Source organism: Poecile atricapillus, chromosome 23, assembly GCF_030490865.1.
Source record: "Poecile atricapillus isolate bPoeAtr1 chromosome 23, bPoeAtr1.hap1, whole genome shotgun sequence".
Classification (NCBI taxonomy): Eukaryota; Metazoa; Chordata; class Aves; order Passeriformes; family Paridae; genus Poecile; species Poecile atricapillus.
In genome coordinates this window covers 1,073,145-1,090,704 of record NC_081271.1, presented here as the reverse complement: position 1 = coordinate 1,090,704, position 17,560 = coordinate 1,073,145, and the positions used below count along the sequence as shown (strand labels likewise).

At 54.1% G+C, this 17,560-nt stretch overlaps 1 protein-coding gene across 2 annotated transcripts in view; it reads right to left on the bottom strand.

Moving 5' to 3' along the window:
* The window catches only part of PLXNA2 (plexin A2), a 149,024-nt gene that overhangs the window by 109,711 nt on the left and 21,753 nt on the right, over positions 1-17,560 (bottom strand). The gene's annotated exons all lie outside the window — the stretch shown is intronic.

The following is a 17,560-nucleotide window of genomic DNA, read 5'->3' as shown; positions in this document are numbered from 1 at the left end:
CCAGAAATGAGAAGGGAGGGACCAATGAAAGCTTTTTACTTTGTTATCCTGATGGGATGTGAGTTGGGAGAAAGATCCCAGAGGGCACATGAACTTCTGCCAGCTCCATTTGCCTTTCAGAAAGCCCAGCCAGGCTGACAGAGCCCTCCAGATTAAGCAGGGATTTGCTCATTCTGGGATTTTGCTGTAATCCAAACCACAATTCCCTGATAAACTGTTACCACATTTGTCAGCCAACGTGTCCCAGATGCTTGGGCTGCCAGAGGAGCCCACAAACCAATTCCTGCTGGGAATGGCAGCCAATTCCCAGCGCTGCCAATCTCCCTTTGGTGAGCAAAGCCAGCAGGAGCAGCACAGCCAGGTAAGAACACCACAGCCCTGGGTGTCTGTCACATCCCAGAGCACTTCTGCAATATTTATCTGCCTGCCACGTGGGCAGGGACACACATGGGAACACACACAGGCTGATTTGGGAAAGCAATCCTCCAAAAAACACAGGGGCTGCGAAGTTAGCAAGCTCTGCTTTCCTAAAAATGACTTCTTAGAGTTGGATTAAAACTCCTTTAAAGTTTTGGCATCCGATCCTCTTTAAAAACCTCCTTCACCACAGCAGTGCTCACATAAAAAAACACATTTTTTTTGGGGAATGTGTTCCCAAAAGGCATTTCCAGCTGCTCCCAGGGCTCAGGAGAGCTGAGTGGGGCAGACCCTGTGAGCACAGACCCCGAGCCTTGACCCTGCACAGCCATGGGGCAGAGGAACCACGAGCAGGGGCGAGATGTGCACAGGAGGAACCTCCTGGACACTGACATTCAGATCTACCTGCACAGAATCGAGGTGGACTGAGTCAAAATATCTAAATACCGAGTCAAAATATCTAAATACTGAGTCAAAATATTTAAATACTGAGTCAAAATATCTAAATACCGAGTCAAAATATCTAAATACCGAGTCAAAATATCTAAATACTGAGTCAAAATATCTAAATACCGAGTCAAAATATCTAAATACTGAGTCAAAATATCTAAATACTGAGTCAAAATAGCTAAATACTGAGTCAAAATATCTAAATACCGAGTCAAAATATCTAAATACCGAGTCAAAATATCTAAATACCGAGTCAAAATATCTAAATACTGAGTCAAAATATCTAAATACTGAGTCAAAATAGCTAAATACTGAGTCAAAATATCTAAATACTGAGTCAAAATATCTAAATACCGAGTCAAAATATCTAAATACTGAGTCAAAATATGTAAATACTGAGTCAAAATATCTAAATACCGAGTCAAAATATCTAAATACCGAGTCAAAATATGTAAATACCGAGTCAAAATATGTAAAATTCAGTGGGAGGGATTGTTGTCCAGCACTGATGGGAAATGCACTTTGTTGTTCAGACAGGAGCAAGGACAAACAAGGCACTGCAGTGGTTTGGAGCTCCCCTGAGCCTGCCCAGATTCACCACCCCAGCAGGAAAATTGTCCCCAGCACCTCAGGGCTGCCAAACCACCCTCTCCTCTCCCCCCAGCCACCTCTCAGCTTGCTCAGCACCTCTCTCCTGAGCCTCAGGAAAACACAAACCTCACTTTAAACAAAGGCTGACATGCCTTGAAACAATTATTGCCCATCTCGGGAGAGGAGGAGGGCTGGCAAAAGATTATTTTGGGAGATTAGGTCTAGAGAGACTGACAAACTGATATGCAACAGCATTTGTTTTTAATCTGAAACAGGTTTGGGATGGAATTGAGGGGAAAAAACTGCAGCCACCCACCGGCAGGAGCTGCTGGGAGGCAGGGGAGCTGCAGCCAGCAATACTAATGTGCTCCTCAGTTACCAGAGAGCCATCCTCTCCCTCACAGGACGTGTCCCTGTCCCCAGCACCAGCCTGGGAACCTGCCCCCCTCCCTCCCTGGGGCAGGGACAGACCCCCAGAGCCACGGGAAACGCTCCTGGGGCAGGGACAGACCCCCAGAGCCACAGGGAATGCTCCTGGGGCATCACCCACAGACCCCCAGAGCCACAGGAAATGCTCCTGGGGCAGGGACAGACCCCCAGAGCCACGGGAAACGCTCCTGGGGCATCACCCACGGACCCCCAGAGCCACGGGAAACGCTCCTGGGGCATCACCCACGGACCCCCAGAGCCACGGGAAACGCTCCTGGGGCAGGGAAAGACCCCCAGAGCCACAGGGAATGCTCCTGGGGCATCACCCACGGGCCCCCAGAGCCCCCCAGGTCACAGGGAACGCTCCTGGAGCATCACCCATGGACCCCCAGAGCCCCCCAGGGTGCAGGGAATGCTCCTGGAGCATCACCCATGGACCCCCAGAGCCCCCCAGGTCACAGGGCTGGCCCAAGCCTTGCAGTGGGACTGGGGGAAGGTGATTTTTACACCGGGTCACTCCACAGAAATCAAAACCTTTTCAGTTATCATTGTGTTTCCAGTCTTTATGGGGTGTTTTACTCCTGCCCAGCCCGGGGCCAGTGCACCCCACAGCTCCCAGTCCATGGGGACAAGCACAAGCCCAGGATCTCCTGAGCTCCAGCCCCGGGCAGAGCCTGAATCGTGCCCATAAAAACACCAGCAGATGAGCAGGGACACACCAGCTGTGGGAGGAGTGGGGGAATTAAATTAATCCCCTCATTATCAACCTGACCCCTGGGAAAATCTGAAGGAATGGCTGGGAAGGTTCAGAGCACTGAAGCCACCAGAGCTCAGGCACAGCAGCATCTGCTGCCAGCCAGGCTGGGCTCTGATCCCCCTGCCCCAGCTGCAACCTGAGCAAAGACCTGGCTGGGAATGGAGCAGTGCTGCTGAGAGAGGTGATGCTGGGGCTCTGGGGAGATTTAAATATCAGGGGAGCTTTGGATAAGCAGAGATGGGAAGGGGAAAGGAGGTGAGGATGAGCCCCTGGGGGATTTTTGGGAGGAAAGATCAGCCATCAATGCAACTCCAGTGGAAAACTCGAAGTGTCGCAGTGCCTGGGGTCTGACAGCCACACTAACTGCAAAATTCACAAAATTTGCTCAGCAAACACCCCCAAACGTGGGTCCCACAGGGAGGGGAAGCTCCAACCTCTGCCCAAGCTCCAAACCTGCCCAAAGCTTCCCCCCAGAGCTGCCAGGGCTGTCCAGAGACAGAGCCATGTCCACCCCTGGAGCTGGCTCAGAACTGAGAGCAGCTGCCTTCATTCATCCTTTAGCAGATTTTTAATACAGATTTTAAGAAGTTTGAAACACAAGAGTCCACCCCAAAGAGCCCTGAAGGCAGTGCCCTGGCACAGGATCCTTTCCTGCACGGAGCAGCCGGGCCACCAGCAGTGTCCCCAGTGTCACCTGCAGGGCACAGGCAGCATTCCAGGGCCAGATGCCCCATGGCAGAACAAACCAGGCTCGCAGAGTGGAGGGATTTCTGCTCCTGCAATCCAATCCCCTCTGCTGAGCTGCTGCCAAGCGCCCTCCTGGCCCCGCTGCCACCGAGAGGCTGCTGCCAACAGATCCTCTGGAAAAGTCTGGGGGAGGAACAATGGAAAATAAGGCAAAAAAAAAACCCCTCTCCTTCTTGAGATTGGTATCTCAAATTTAATTTCTCCTGAAGAATAACAACCAGGGAGCCAAAGGCAGAGAGCACTGGCCCCCAGCCCGTCTCCAGCACAGTCCTGGTGGCCCTGCATGGGATGGAAGTGGCACCACACCTGGGGAGGGGGATTGGCACAGGGGGTGCTCCCTGCTATTCCTGCTCCCAGCACAGACAGGCAGCTGAAAGCAGATTTATCTGCTGGATAATGAAGGCAAAAGATTCTCAAAAGGGACAAGTTTCAAGCCAAGGCTCCTGCACTTCTTTCTTTAATCCCTCTCGAATCTGTCAGTTTTAGACAGGGGGAAGGGGGAGGGTGGGGGGCATCTCCACCCAAAAAAGCATCAGAGCAGCCGTGGCTGGAGATCCTGTGGCAGCCAGGAGCTGCAGAGGTGCCTCCGAGGCACAAAGAGGAGATTAAGGCTGAAGGCTGCAGCCAGGCACGGAGGCTGCTGGAGAGGATGGGAAGAGCACAGGGGAAATATTCCTGGATGCCTGACAAGGAGATGCAGAGACCATCTGGGTGAGGGGAGGGAGGGCAGGCTGCCAGGACAGCCATGGGAAGGATCAGCCCGGCCAGGGGAAGGCAGGTCCTCCCTGCTGCCTGTGCAGAACCCACTCCCAGCCTCCTCCTCCTCCTCAGGAGGGGCAGAACCCCAGGCTGGAGCTCCCAGAGGGGCACAGACACTTCAGTGACTGTGTGGAGGGTTTGTTCATCCAGCCAGAGAAGGGTCTGTGGTGGAAGGGACCCCAAATCTCATCTCATTCCATGGGCAGGGACCCCTTCCCCTGCCCCAGGCTGCTCCAGGGCACTGCCAGGGATCCAGGGGCAGCCCCAGCTGCTCTGGGCACCTGTGCCAGGGAAGGATTTTCCCCAATATCCCATCTAAACCTCCTCTCTTTCAGGCTGAAACCACGGCTGTCCTACCCTGGAGGCACCAGCAGAGCACAGAGCATCCCCGCTGTGCTGTCACACTGTGACCCCAGCAGGTCAGCCCAGCCCTCTCATCCTCCTCATCCTCACGGGCACAGGGGAAGGCTCCATCCCTGGGCTCGGTGGCTCGGTGCAGTGACCGAGCTCTGATGGTGCTCCAGCAGGCTTTGGGGACACTGCCCTCGCTGGGAGCAGGACCAGGAGCTGTGACTCGTTTGTCCCAGGGCCCTGAGCAGCCATCAGAGCTCAAGGACTCGTGGCAGGCGCTGGGCTGGGTCAGCTGCAGAGCAGAGACCCAAAAGGGAGAGGTCTGGATTTCCCTGGAGTGCCTGTGGAGAAGGGAAGGTGCTGGGCTCCCCCATCAGCATTCACTGCAGCACCGGTGCCTGCTCCCCGGGAGGAATCAAAGCCTCATTGATATGTGAATTATGAATGAAACCTTAAGCTTTTAAACTTTTAACCTGTGCATTTCTAAGAAAGTCTTAATTTAGCCAGAGACACGGCAGGCAAGAACAATGGTTGGGGGGAAGGCGCTGGATTTTCTGGGCTTTTAAAACACACGCTGCTTTCAGATGAATATTTCGTTTGCTGAGCTATTCCCAGGGGTGAAAGGAAAGCCTGATCCAAGTGCCCAAAGCTGAGGAGTGAAATCTGTGTTACCCTGAGCCTGGGGATGAGGCTGATTGACACCGACCCCATCCCCGCTCCAGCCGCAGCTCCTCCCTCCGCCAGGTTTCCGATTTCTGGGATGCTTTGGTGGTGAGCAAACCCTGAACATCACCAGAACGTGTTTGTGGATTTATCCCGAGCCGAGGCACTGAGGGCTGGGGCTGGGAGAGCTCTGGGGAGCAGCAAAGCTGAATTTGGGGATTGGGTGGACATGGGTCAGCTCAGCTCACACCAAAGGAAACCCGGGTGGGTCGGGCTGCTGAAAACAGCCCTGATTAGAAGAATAAATTCTGTAATGAAGAGGTTGGAGGTGCTTTGCCCAGGGCTGAGGAGGGGCTGTTAAGCCTTTTAAATCCTCCCCAGTTTCCCCTCCGCTGGAGCTCACCCAAATCTCGCCCTGCTGACCAGAGCTCAAGGAGGTTTTGTTGATTTTCCAGACAAGCTCGGGCACATTGCTGCCATCAGAGCTGGCACAGAGCTGGGGCTGAGCAGAGCCAGGAGCAGAGCCAGCCAGGGAATCCGGTCTGACCCTGCAAGGAGCATTCCCCAGGAGAGGGACACTGGGAACTGCCTGAGGAGAAAACCCAAACCGTGCAAAAACCCCAATCCCAGCCCAGGAGGAACACACGGGTGCCACAGGGCAGGGCACAGAATCCAGGATGGTTTGGGAGCTGAAAGCTCATCCCATCCCTCCCCTGCCATGGCAGGGACAGCTCCCAGTGTCCCAGGCTGCTCCAAACCCATCCAGCCTGGCCCTGGGCACTGCCAGGGATCCAGGGACAGCCACAGCATCTAAAAAAAACCTCTGAAACGATTCTGAAATCATCGTGTGAGTCCTCCAGCTCCCACAGGTCCCAGACCTGGGGACAGGACCTGTTCCAGGTTGGGGTGGAGCCGGGCTGAGCACAAAAAGCAGCTGAGGAAGGCTGGAGAGGATGAGACCAGGGTGGTCCAGGGTGGGCCCGGGTCTTGCCCAGCACTTCTGCTGCTCAGGGGGAGGAGGAGGCAGAACTGGGGCAGAAGAGGCAATGCCACCCCTGGGAGTGCAGGGATTACACATCATGAGCCAGCAAAGCTCCTCGCTCTCAAAGGAGGGAGGGGGGGAAAAAAAAGCTTTAAAAAGAGTAAAAATCAATCAGCCACAAATTATAAATAAAAGAGATGAAAGTTAAGAGCAAAGCGAAACAAAGCCCCAGGTGGCCTCTGCCTGGGGCACTCCTGCTAATTTTAGTTCCTCAGCTCTTCCCGGAGCCGTCTGCTTCCATGGCTGCACAGTTTTACAGCATTTGCTGCAACTCCCAAAATGTTCCACACTGGGATGGTCCAGCCTGGCTGGGGGTGGGAAGGAGGAAGGTGAGGAAGGCTCCTGTGACAAACCCAGTGGGTCCCTGGGGTGGGGTGGGGTGGCCAAAGAGCCAAGGGCCTTGCCCCTGTGAGCCCAGCCCAGCACCTCCCCAGGCCACAGGGATTTGGGACCATCCCAACGTGGATGTTCCCATCCCTGCACCCCTTCCAGCCCTGCAGCCGCCTCCTGCTCACCCCTCTGCTGGGATTCCCTCCCACAGACCCCTCCACTCTGTGCAGAGGCTGAACAAAGCACCAGAGCCCCTCCCCAGCCCATTCCTGCTCCCAAACCATGCTGGCTCTGGGCTCTTGGGAAGGGGCTGGGCAGAGCCCTTGGAGCCCCCACGTTCATTCCAGGGAGAGAAGCGGCAGCAGCCTCCCTCACAGACACATCCCATCCAGCAGAATGGATTTAAATACCTAATGAAGGAATAAATCTGGGAGCTGGAGACATTTACTGCGTCCTTATTCACACAGAACCTCAGCAGGGGTGGGGGCACCTGCTCCAGCCCACGGCCACCGTGAGGGGGTGGCAAAGGCAGCACCCCATGAAATGAGCCCCCACCTGCCAGGGGGGTACTGAGCACTCCCAGCCCCCAGATCCATTCCCCAGGGCTCAGGACAAGGGGTGGAACTCCATCAGCAACTCTATCAACCTTCCCCAGGGGCTGGGGGAGATGGATGGGGTCACTTTGGCTCGGCATGACACAGCAGGGATTGTTCTTTCCTGCTTGAAATGCCCCCGGCAGCGTGTCAGACGGGAGAAGTCATGACCTCAGCCCAGCCACAGGCAAGGCTGAAGGGCTGAGGCAGGGACTCAGAGGATGAAGATCCCAAGAGGACACTCCTACACCATCCCACACCATCCCAGTGCATCCCAGTGCATCCCACAGCATCCCACTGCATATCCCACAGCATCCCAGTGCATCCTACAGCATCCCACAGCATATCCCAGTGCATCCCACAATATCCCACTGCATCCCAGTGCATCCCACAGCATCCCACAACATCCCACTGCATCCCACAGCATCCCAGTGCATCCAACATCATATCCCACAACATCCCACAACATCCTACTGCATCCCACAGCATCCCACTGCATCCCACAGCATCCCACACCATCCCAGTGCATCCCAGTGCATCCCACAGCATCCCACTGCATCCCACTGCATCCCACAGCATCCCACACCATCCCAGTGCATCCCAGTGCATCCCACAGCATCCCACTGCATATCCCACAGCATCCCACAGCATCCCACTGAATCCCACAGCATCCCACAGCATCCCACAGCATCCCACAACATCCTACTGCATCCCACAGCATCCCACAACATCCCACAGCATCCCACAGCATCCCACAACATCCTACTGCATCCCACAGCATCCCACAGCATCCCACAACATCCTACTGCATCCCACAGCATCCCACAACATCCCACAGCATCCCACAGCATCCCACAGCATCCCACAGCATCCTACAGCATCCCACAGCATCCCACAGCATCCCACAGCATCCTACACCATCCCACTGCATCCCACAGCATCCTACACCATCCCACTGCATCCCACAGCATCCCACAGCATCCCACTGCATCCCACTGCATCCCACAGCATCCCATTGCATCCCACTGCATCCCAGAGCATCCCACTGCATCCCACAACATCCCACTGCATCCCACAGATCATTTGGATCTCAGCTTTACCTCCCCCACCTCCCAACCACAGCCAAACTCATCCTGCCCTTTCCCTGCCCTTCTGCCTCCCCTCCTCCCCCACCATACCAAAGGTCAGGTTTGAAACTCAGGGGTCAGGAGGAAGAAAGGGAGCAGGGTCAGGGGTGAGGGGAGCACTCAGGCGAGGAATTTCACCTCACCGAGCGTTTGCTTCCATGAATCAGCAGCTCCAGAGCTCCTGCCAGGAGCTGAGCTGGGCCAGGGCACTGCAGACAGGAGCTGTGGGGACAGAGCAGGGCGTCCCCACCCCACAGCCACAACAGCTCCTCTCCTGGAGCTTCTTCCCTTTCTTTTTTTTGCTTATCCCAAGCTTCTCAAGATACCAGCAAAAAACCCCCCACGGGAATGCCAACCCCCAGAGCAAAGCTGCAGCAGAAATGGAGTGAGGGGAGATGAGAGATGTGCTGCACACATCTGGAGCCCCCAGGTTCCATCTGCAGAGCCCAGCGGGGCACATGGAGCCAGGGAAGGTCCTGCAGGTTCCTCCCCAGGTTCCCGTTCAGGGGAGGGAGTTTGGTTCGTGCTGTCTCTTCCCCAGCAGGGGCTGGGGGGAATAAATCCATCATCCCACAATGCTGATGTCACCACACAGCAGCCTTTGGGGTTTTTCCTTCAATTCCCATTATCCCTGCACTCTCAATCTGCCAGACACATCCATCAGCTCTCCCTTCCCAAACTGCTCCTCAGCCAGGCCCGGGTACTTTGGGGAAGCCTGGGAGGATTCCTGCCTGCTGGAGGGTTTCACACCAGCCTCTCTCTGCTGGGAATTCACAAACAATTGCTGTGCTCGGGAGGGGAGGGAAGCACCCAGCACCCCAATGAGCCCACACGGTGGATAAAGGGAGCAGAGAGCCAGGGAGGGGCTGGGACATCCCCATCCCTCTCCCATGTGGAGAGTGATCATCCCCATTCCCATCCCTGAGCCTGGAGAGGGATCATCCCCATCCCCATCCCCATCCCCATCCCCATCCCCATCCCCATCCCCATCCCCATCCCCATCCCCATCCCCGAGCCTGGCAGCCGTGCCCAGCAGACAGGGCAGCCCCATTCCCCATTCCCAGGGAAGGTGGAGATCTCCTTCCAAGCAGGAAATGCAGCTGCAATTGGGAAATGTGCTGCGAGAGCAAAAAAATAAAGCTGTTTTCATGTAAATGTCCCCAGTAATAAAAGTGAATGAAGAAAGCAAAACATCCAAACAAGAAATAGTACATTTGTGCTAGAGAAGCAAAAATGATTCTAAAAAAGAGAGCTTTATCAACAATTTCCAGAAGGCATCGGCTGCTCTTTAATGCTCCTCGAGGAATAACACAGCTCCTGCTGGACCTGGGCTGCCTGCTGCCTCTGATCACAGGGCTCTGAACAAGCCAGCCTGGGTACAGCACACTTGAAAAATGTGAAACTTGTTTGTTTTCACAAGCAAACACTGAGCTGCCTTTCTCCCCCCAAACCTGCTGTTCGGTGCTGTTCCTGCTGCATTTCCCTGGCAATGCCCACCCTAATCCCAGCCCCACCCTGGCGTGGCCAAACTCCCCTCAAATCGAGGGCAAAGAATAAAAACCGTGCTCCAAGCAATGGGCTGTGCTATGCTCCAAAATACACAATATTTAAACATATCCATGGGTTGATTGCTAACGCTGAAGGTCAGTGTTTATCTTGCTTTCTTTGCACTTTGGATTAGGAACCCTCAGCTGAACTCCCTGTGAAGTCAGGAGGTGCAGTTATCCCTTTTCCCAGCGGGAGCTCAGGGGCAGCCTGTGTGCCTTTGAAACTCCTCAATCTCCTTCCCATTATACCTGGACCTTCCAGATATTCTAATTATTTATTTCTCAGTAACGAGACGGAGTTGCTGGTGTGACAGGCTCTGCACAAAGGAGAAAAGCAGAGCGGGTCACAGCCTGCTGCCCTTTGGCTCCAAAGCTCTGCACAACGGTTTAGCCCAGATATACTCCAGACCTGCAATTGGTCTGAGAGCCAGAAGAAAGGAGGAGGGACTCTGCTTTCATTCCAGCTCTGTTCGTCACTAATTCCAGCAAGGCCAGGGTACCCTTTGCGAGTGAGGAGCACCAAAGGCAGCGGGGAGGGGATGCAAGCAGAGGGATGCTCTGTTCTCCCTCCCACCTCCAGCACCGCCTTTGGCAGCCACAGAGCTCCGGGCTGGAGCCCCAGCGCTGCTCATGTGGAGTTCCTTCATTTCCCCCAGCGCCTCTCCCTCACCTTTCTCCCCTTTTTACCCTCAGCAGCTCCAGGGACCGGCCCTTGCTGTTCCCGGGGGTCTGTGAGCGCCATCCCCTCCAAGTGGCGATTGCAAATCCCGCTCTAAACTGGCGACAATGGCCAATTTATGGTGACACTGCTTTTAACGAGCTGGCAGGGGCAGAGGGACCGGACAATTCCCACCTCGGGTCCCCCAGCACCTCGTGCTGCTGGCTCCCAGCTCTCCAGGATGCTCAGGCTGCTTTGCCCAAGGCCCGCAGGCAGGTTTATGAGATTAAAGCCCGCCACACAATAAATAATTTAGCAGCTAACCACAACAAAACCTCTTCCCGTGCTGTCTGGGAGCGAGGCTGTATGATGTGTACATTCATTTTAGATGCACATCGCTTTCATGTACACGGACCTGTTTGATGCAGAGCCGTGTCACCGAGCGAGAGGGAACAGCGGGAGAGGTGCGGGGCTGCCAGGGGCTGGAGGGACAATTGCTAATGAAGCCTCGTGTTAATTATTGCAGCCTTCCCGTGCTGCTGCCTGTGCTCCTCCTCTGCACCCCTGTCCAAGGAATCACGGTGCTAAACCCTCTGCTCCTCCACTGCTGCTGCCGGGCTCCCCAGTACGAACTGGGACGGACTGGGGGCCTCTCCCTCAGCTCAGGAGCGGAGCCCATGGGGATGCCAGCTTTGGGTCAGCGTTTTTCTGGGTGTTTTTTCCAGGTGACAGCCGGGAAAGCCCTTCCACATCCCCAGAGAATTCAGGTGCGAAATCCCCCGGGCGCTGCTCCCGGGAGCTCCTGGCAGCGGGCAGGGATTTCTGTCCATCCCATTGCCAGGCTGGGCTGGCTGCAGAGAGCTCCCCGAAGGACAGGCAGGGCTCTGCCTGTCCCAGCAGCTCGGCAGGAATGGGAAGAGGCTCCTGAGAGGCCGGGGAGGTGCGGGGATCACAGTGGGAATCACTGAGCCGAGGATGCGGAGCCTGCCCGGCACGGCCGTGAGCGCGGGGCTGATGCTCCGGGGCTGATGCTCCGGGGCTGATGCTCCGGGGCTGATGCTCCGGGGCTGATGCTCCGCTGCTGGATCTGCCCCAAACCCGCCGGGATTTCACTGCCCTGATCACTGCAAGAGGCACCCGAGGCAACAGCGGGCTGTAAAACCCATGGGGGATGGAGGGGATGTAAAAGGCAGCACCACCAGACACCCAGGGAAAGCCGCGCTGCCATCCCCACCCCAAATTGCGGCCGTGCTGCTCCTCCGTGCGATGTCACCCCCCGATTGTCCCTAAATCCCAAATTTTCACGGCAGCAGCAGCAGCTCAGGGGCTGTGGCACCGCTCAGGACTCTGCCTGCACATTCCCCCGTCTCTCCCAGCACATTTGTGGTTTCCACATTTGTTTTTTCTGCCTCGAGGAGGCATTTAGAGAAGCAACATAGCCTGGGATTCTCACAGTATTTCTTGCCACCCAGGGATTTAAGATCTTACAAATGGACCAAAACCTGTGTTATTTTGACCTCTGAGGATTTTAAAAGCCTGCAAAAAAATATGTTTATAGTAAAGAAAGCATGAACTCCTTGACTCGTGAGTAGGAAGGCAGGAGTCTGACACTGCCCTACCCCCAAACCCAACAACATCCAGAGCAGCAACTCCTTCAGCTTCACACTCCAGGGAAGCAGGGACAGGCAGGCAGACTAACAGGAGCTCACAAAAGAGTTTGGAATTTCGTGATATTTTTCACCAAGATCATTTCAAGTAGAAACTCATTAGTGAACTTGAAGAAAACGTCGTGAAACGGAGGAGGAATAACTTCTGCCTCACTTGATGCTCACGAGGGAGATAATACCTCTGGGAAAAGGTGTGGGGATGAATTATCACCGAAATATGCTCAAGATATTTCCTTATCCTTGTTTGGATGGGGCTCTGAGCAGCCTGGTCTGGCTGAGGGTTCATTGCAGGAATAAATGGCTTTTGAAGGTCCCTTCCAAGCCATTCCCTGATTTCAGAGGCAGATGTATTCCAGGCAGGATGTTCTCCATGGATGAGGCTGCTCAGGACTCACGGCCTCCACTAACCCCTCTTGATTTAGAACTGAACCAAACGTAATCGCTGCCCTCCGAAATTTCGAGTTGATTTTTCAAGGTGCCTGAACCTGCATAAAACCCAGAGTCATCCCCATCTCCTGAGCCAAGAAATGAGATTAAAGCAGCCTCCGAGCTCACCTGGCTCCGTTTCCCATCCCCAGCATTTCCTGAACACCTGCCCCTTCACTCTCCAGCAGCTATAAAAATATCTGCCAACTTCTGGCTTTTTTCTGATGGGACTTGCTCTGGCAGGCAGCAGATAACAGAGCCAGGGAAGGGATGCTGGGAGGAGAGACGCCAATTTCATGCCATTAAGGGGTGGCAGGGACATTCCTGAGTGCTCAGACCCACAGCTCAGAGGAACTTGGCAGCTCTGCCCCATGTCCAGCCCCAAACACCCCCCAGGGCTCCCCTCTGGCTTCCAGAACTTCTCCCATTCCCTTGCACAAATTCCAATTAATAGGATTCCGACTTCTGGCTATGAAAAGTAATAAATGTGAGGGACCATGGAGCATTTTGGGGTTCCATTTCTGTGCTTTGACAGCACAGATGGAAGCAAAGAGGAATTACTTTCTGAGGCTGGAAAATCTTTGTTTAGGGAGAAGACAAATCCCAGCTCCTCCATCCACAGCAGCAAGTCCAGTACTGAACAAACACCCCCTTATTTCACATCCTAGGGCAAAAATCAGACTCTTTTTTCTCAGACCTTTCAATTAAACAACTTCTTCAGCCAAACAAGAACCACCTGCCCTCTCACACCTCTGCTGGGATGTGGGGATCTGCGCTCCGAGGGTGATGGATTGACCACGGAGCCAGCACAGCCCCTGACCTCCCAACCTACAGCTAAAACCAGGCAAATCCTGTGGAAGGCGCCTGCAAATTGATGATTTTCATCTGCTCAATAACAGCCTGGCGTCCTCTTGGCTTCTCCACACACTGATGCAACCCAGCTTCTCCTGAAGTGTCGCGGGATGCGATAATGAAGGATAAATTACCGGGATGAGATAACCATCCATAGAATGAAGTCATCTAAGGACAGGTTGGGACATATATATTTCATTGTGAAAGACCTCCTTTATTCCCACTAATGGAACAAATTAAATCAGCCAAGCTGAATAAAACTCTCACGTCCCAAGACGTAACGACGCACTTAAAAGTTCTCCGTTCCTCTGGCGGCGCAATCCAATCGCTCATCGCTGTCCCTTGGAAAAGTGGAGGTGGGGAGCAAGGACAGAGCTCAGGAATTCAGCAGGTGACAGGAGTGTGTGTCCCATCACGAGGAGAGCCCCAGCACTGTGTATTTCTCTGTGGGACTCCTGCAGGCAGAGCCTGAGCAGCTCTTTGGGGCTGATCTCAGCCCTGGGATGGATCTGAGGCACATCCAGCGCAGCTGCCCTGTCCCAAGCGTGTCACAGGTGTCCAGGAGAACTTTCCATCCATTTTCCAGGAGAATTGGGAGTGATTTCATTCACACGCTTTATCCTTCACCTCAGGGCACCTGAAATAACCACACCTGGGCCCTTGCCTGCAGCACTGCAACACCTCCACATCTCCAGCACACAAATTAAAACCTTATCACCACTGAGCAACTCAGCGCTGGGTAAAGCCCAGGCACAACATCACTGTTCCAGCTTTTCCCTCCCCTGTACCACCCAGGAGCATTCCCAGCTCGTGGGAAGGCAGGCAGGGCTGCAGGAACCACATTTTTCCTACAGCCAGCATAAACAGCGTGATGGAAAAATAATACCTAGATGGCGACTGGCAGACAGAGCAGAGACATTTATTTATTCTTGATCACAAACAATGTCCTGCATTGACAAGCTGAATGAAGGGCACTTCACTGATTTATTAGACCTAATAAGAAACAGACCTCTCAGGATGAAATACAAGATTGATTTTTAGTGGCAAGCCTTGCTGCCATCGCAGGCACTGAGCTCAGGCTGATGAGATGGAACCAGGCGTGCGCAGGGACGCGGGGCTGACACAGCTCTGCTGGGGCAGGGGAATAAATGGGAGGATTGGCACGGGGAAGGGGAGATGGAATGGAAACACGGCAATAACAGCCCTGAACTGAGGGTTCCCCCTCTCCCTGCAATGCTCCTCTCTCCCACTACAGCTCTGGGTCCCAGGAGCAGCAAACCTCTGGGAAGTTAAGGTCAACTCCGGTGGGATTCCCTGGAAACCTCAGAGCCAGATCCTCTCCATGAATCTGCCTTCCAGGGCAACTCCAGTGGGATTCCCAGGAAACCTCAGAGCCAGATCCTCTCCATGAATCTGCCTTCCAGGGCAACTCCAGTGGGATTCCCAGGAAACCTCAGAGCCAGATCCTCTCCATGAATCTGCCTTCCAGAGCAGCCCCTCTAAGCACAGCAATCTCCACATCAGTCTCAGCATCTCCCAGGCACACACCACACATCAGCTGAGTTCCGTGGATGCCGTTTTCCATCAGGAAAAAGACAGCTAGCACAGCAGTGCTTAGCTTGAGGCCCTATTAATAGCAGTTCTAATTATATGGCTGCAAATTTAATTCATGGCAATGATTAGTGTCAAAATCAAAGGCATCACACATCAATATTGATAGAATTGTATGAAGCCCATAAACAGAACAAGCAAGCTGACACATCTCCCCCCAGCACTTAGTTGCTGTTAACTGTTGCATTAATGTCCCTTTTCATTTTGCTTGATGGAAATGGTTTTATTGGAGGAATCCATGATTCTGAATGGTTATGTCTCCAACATGAGCCCCTTTCCCCTTTTTTCCCACAGCCAGGAGGCTGAGGTGCTTTGGAAGGAGAGCAGGAGGGGGAATTTCATCCCACGTACCTGTGCTCGGCCACAGGGCCTCGGCATCAGCAGCATTTGCTTTTCTCCCACTCTGAGACAATTCCTGGGGAGCAGAACCAGCAGGAGCAGAGGTGAAGAGCTACAGGCAGGAGGACACCAGTGAGATAACCCAGTGTTTCCAGTAAGGAATTCTCACTGGGGGAGCACAGGCAAATTTGAAAGATTTCGGAGCCTTCTCCCTGACTTTCCTCCAGCTACACCAAAAACGCCTTCCCTGAAAGCCCAGACGGAGCCAGCAGCTTGTTTCCAAAGGAAATCAACAGCTGTGGGCGAGGGAATAGGTGTGACAAAGCTTTCAGACATTAATTGTGTGGGTAGATCTGAGACGGAGGAGGAGATCAGGTGCAAAAGGCGTCTCCACAAATCGCTGGCGCTTACAGAGGTGCTGAACACTTTCACCATCATTTCACAGATGGGGAAGGAGAGATAAGGAGAGAGTCCTGAGCTCTCCCTGGCTTCCAGACATGTCTGGTTATCTTGGAACTGGCATGAAATCTGGAGACAACCTGTTAACTTCCCCCGGTCCTGCCTCCTCTGCAGCCACAGCCCCTCGGCTCAGTGCGGAGCTGCTTCCTACGCCTCACCTGGGCTCCCTCAGGCCATGGAAAAGATAATCCCATGTGAAAAAGGAGGGAAAATCTGCTAAAGGTGTAGACAGAGCCGTGAGAGAACAGCAACATCCTCAGCCCCACACAGGGGAGGATGGGACCACGATTGTTGCAGTTAATTACAAGGGGGATGGTTCCCGTCAGCTGCAGGCAGCTCTGCTGTTAAATAAGGGCAGATGCCATGAAAACCTGACTGTAGTGAATGTCTGGAATGAATTTACTTCAGAGATGGGCCAATTTTCATCCAACAGATGAAGGATTGCAGGTGAAGGATTCCACAGCCCTCCCTGTGGACAGTGGAGCAGGAATAGATTGACTTTGCATCAAAAAGTGTTCAGTGTAGACGAGCAGCAGGAATGAAACGCTGCTGGAGAGATTGCTGCTTCTGTAATCCTTCATAATTCATGGAACAAGCCCGTAAATATCTCGTGTGCAGGCACAGGCTCCTGCTTCTGCTGCCTCTGAATGAGGAGCCTCCCCTGTCCCCAGACCCTGTGCACAGCGAGCACCAGGCTGCATCCCCTGCTGCATCCCCTGCTGCATCCCCTGACTGCATCCCCGACTGCATCCCCTGCTGCATCCCCTGCTACAACCCCTGCTGCATCCCCTGCTGCATCCCCAACTGCATCCCCGACTGCATCCCCTGCTGCATCCCCTGCTGCATCCCCTGCTGCATCCCCTGCTGCATCCCCAACTGCATCCCAGGCTGCATCCCCTGCTGCATCCCCAACTGCATCCCCTGCTGCATCCCCTGCTGCATCCCTGACTGCATCCCCGACTGCATCCCCTGCTGCATCCCCTGCTGCATCCCCTGCTGCATCCCCTGCTGCATCCCCTGCTACAACCCCTGCTACATCCCCTGCTGCATCCCCTGCTGCATCCCCAACTGCATCCCATGCTACATCCCCTGCTGCATCCCCTGCTGCATCCCCAACTGCATCCCCTGCTGCATCCCCTGCTGCATCCCCAACTGCATCCCCTGCTGCATCCCCTGCTGCATTCCCTGCTGCATCCCAAACTCCGAGCTCGGCACACACGTTTGGGATGTGCTGAGGGCTCCTTTTCCTTCCATTTAGCTGAAAATCCCTCTCCCCTGTGCCATGGCAGGCAGGGAAGTGAAGGGCTCTGCTTTACAAGCTCCCTCTCCCCCACGTTCGAAATTGCCCCACTGACACTCGAGAGGCACCAGGGAGGCACCTAATTTACTACTACTCAGCACTTGTAAAGTGCTGAATGAATATTAATGAGCTGATGTAATTAAAATGATGCAGACATTCAAGTGTAGTATCTGCCTGTCCTTGTATCTTCCTGGATAGATGAGGAAGAAATTCCCTGCTGCTTAAGGACTCAAAAAATTAACAGCCTGCTGTTGATTACATTTGTTAACTCTTTCCCTGGCATGAAGGAGCAGGGGCTGCATTTAACGGGTTCACCTAATGCTGTCATTTAGAGCTGAGGTTAATTGCAAAGGTCTCAGCTTGCCAGAGCAGCAGCTCCGAGGCTGCTTTTGCTGGGGCTGGATCAGACCCACTGCTGAGCTGGCTTCCAGCTGCAGCTCCAGCT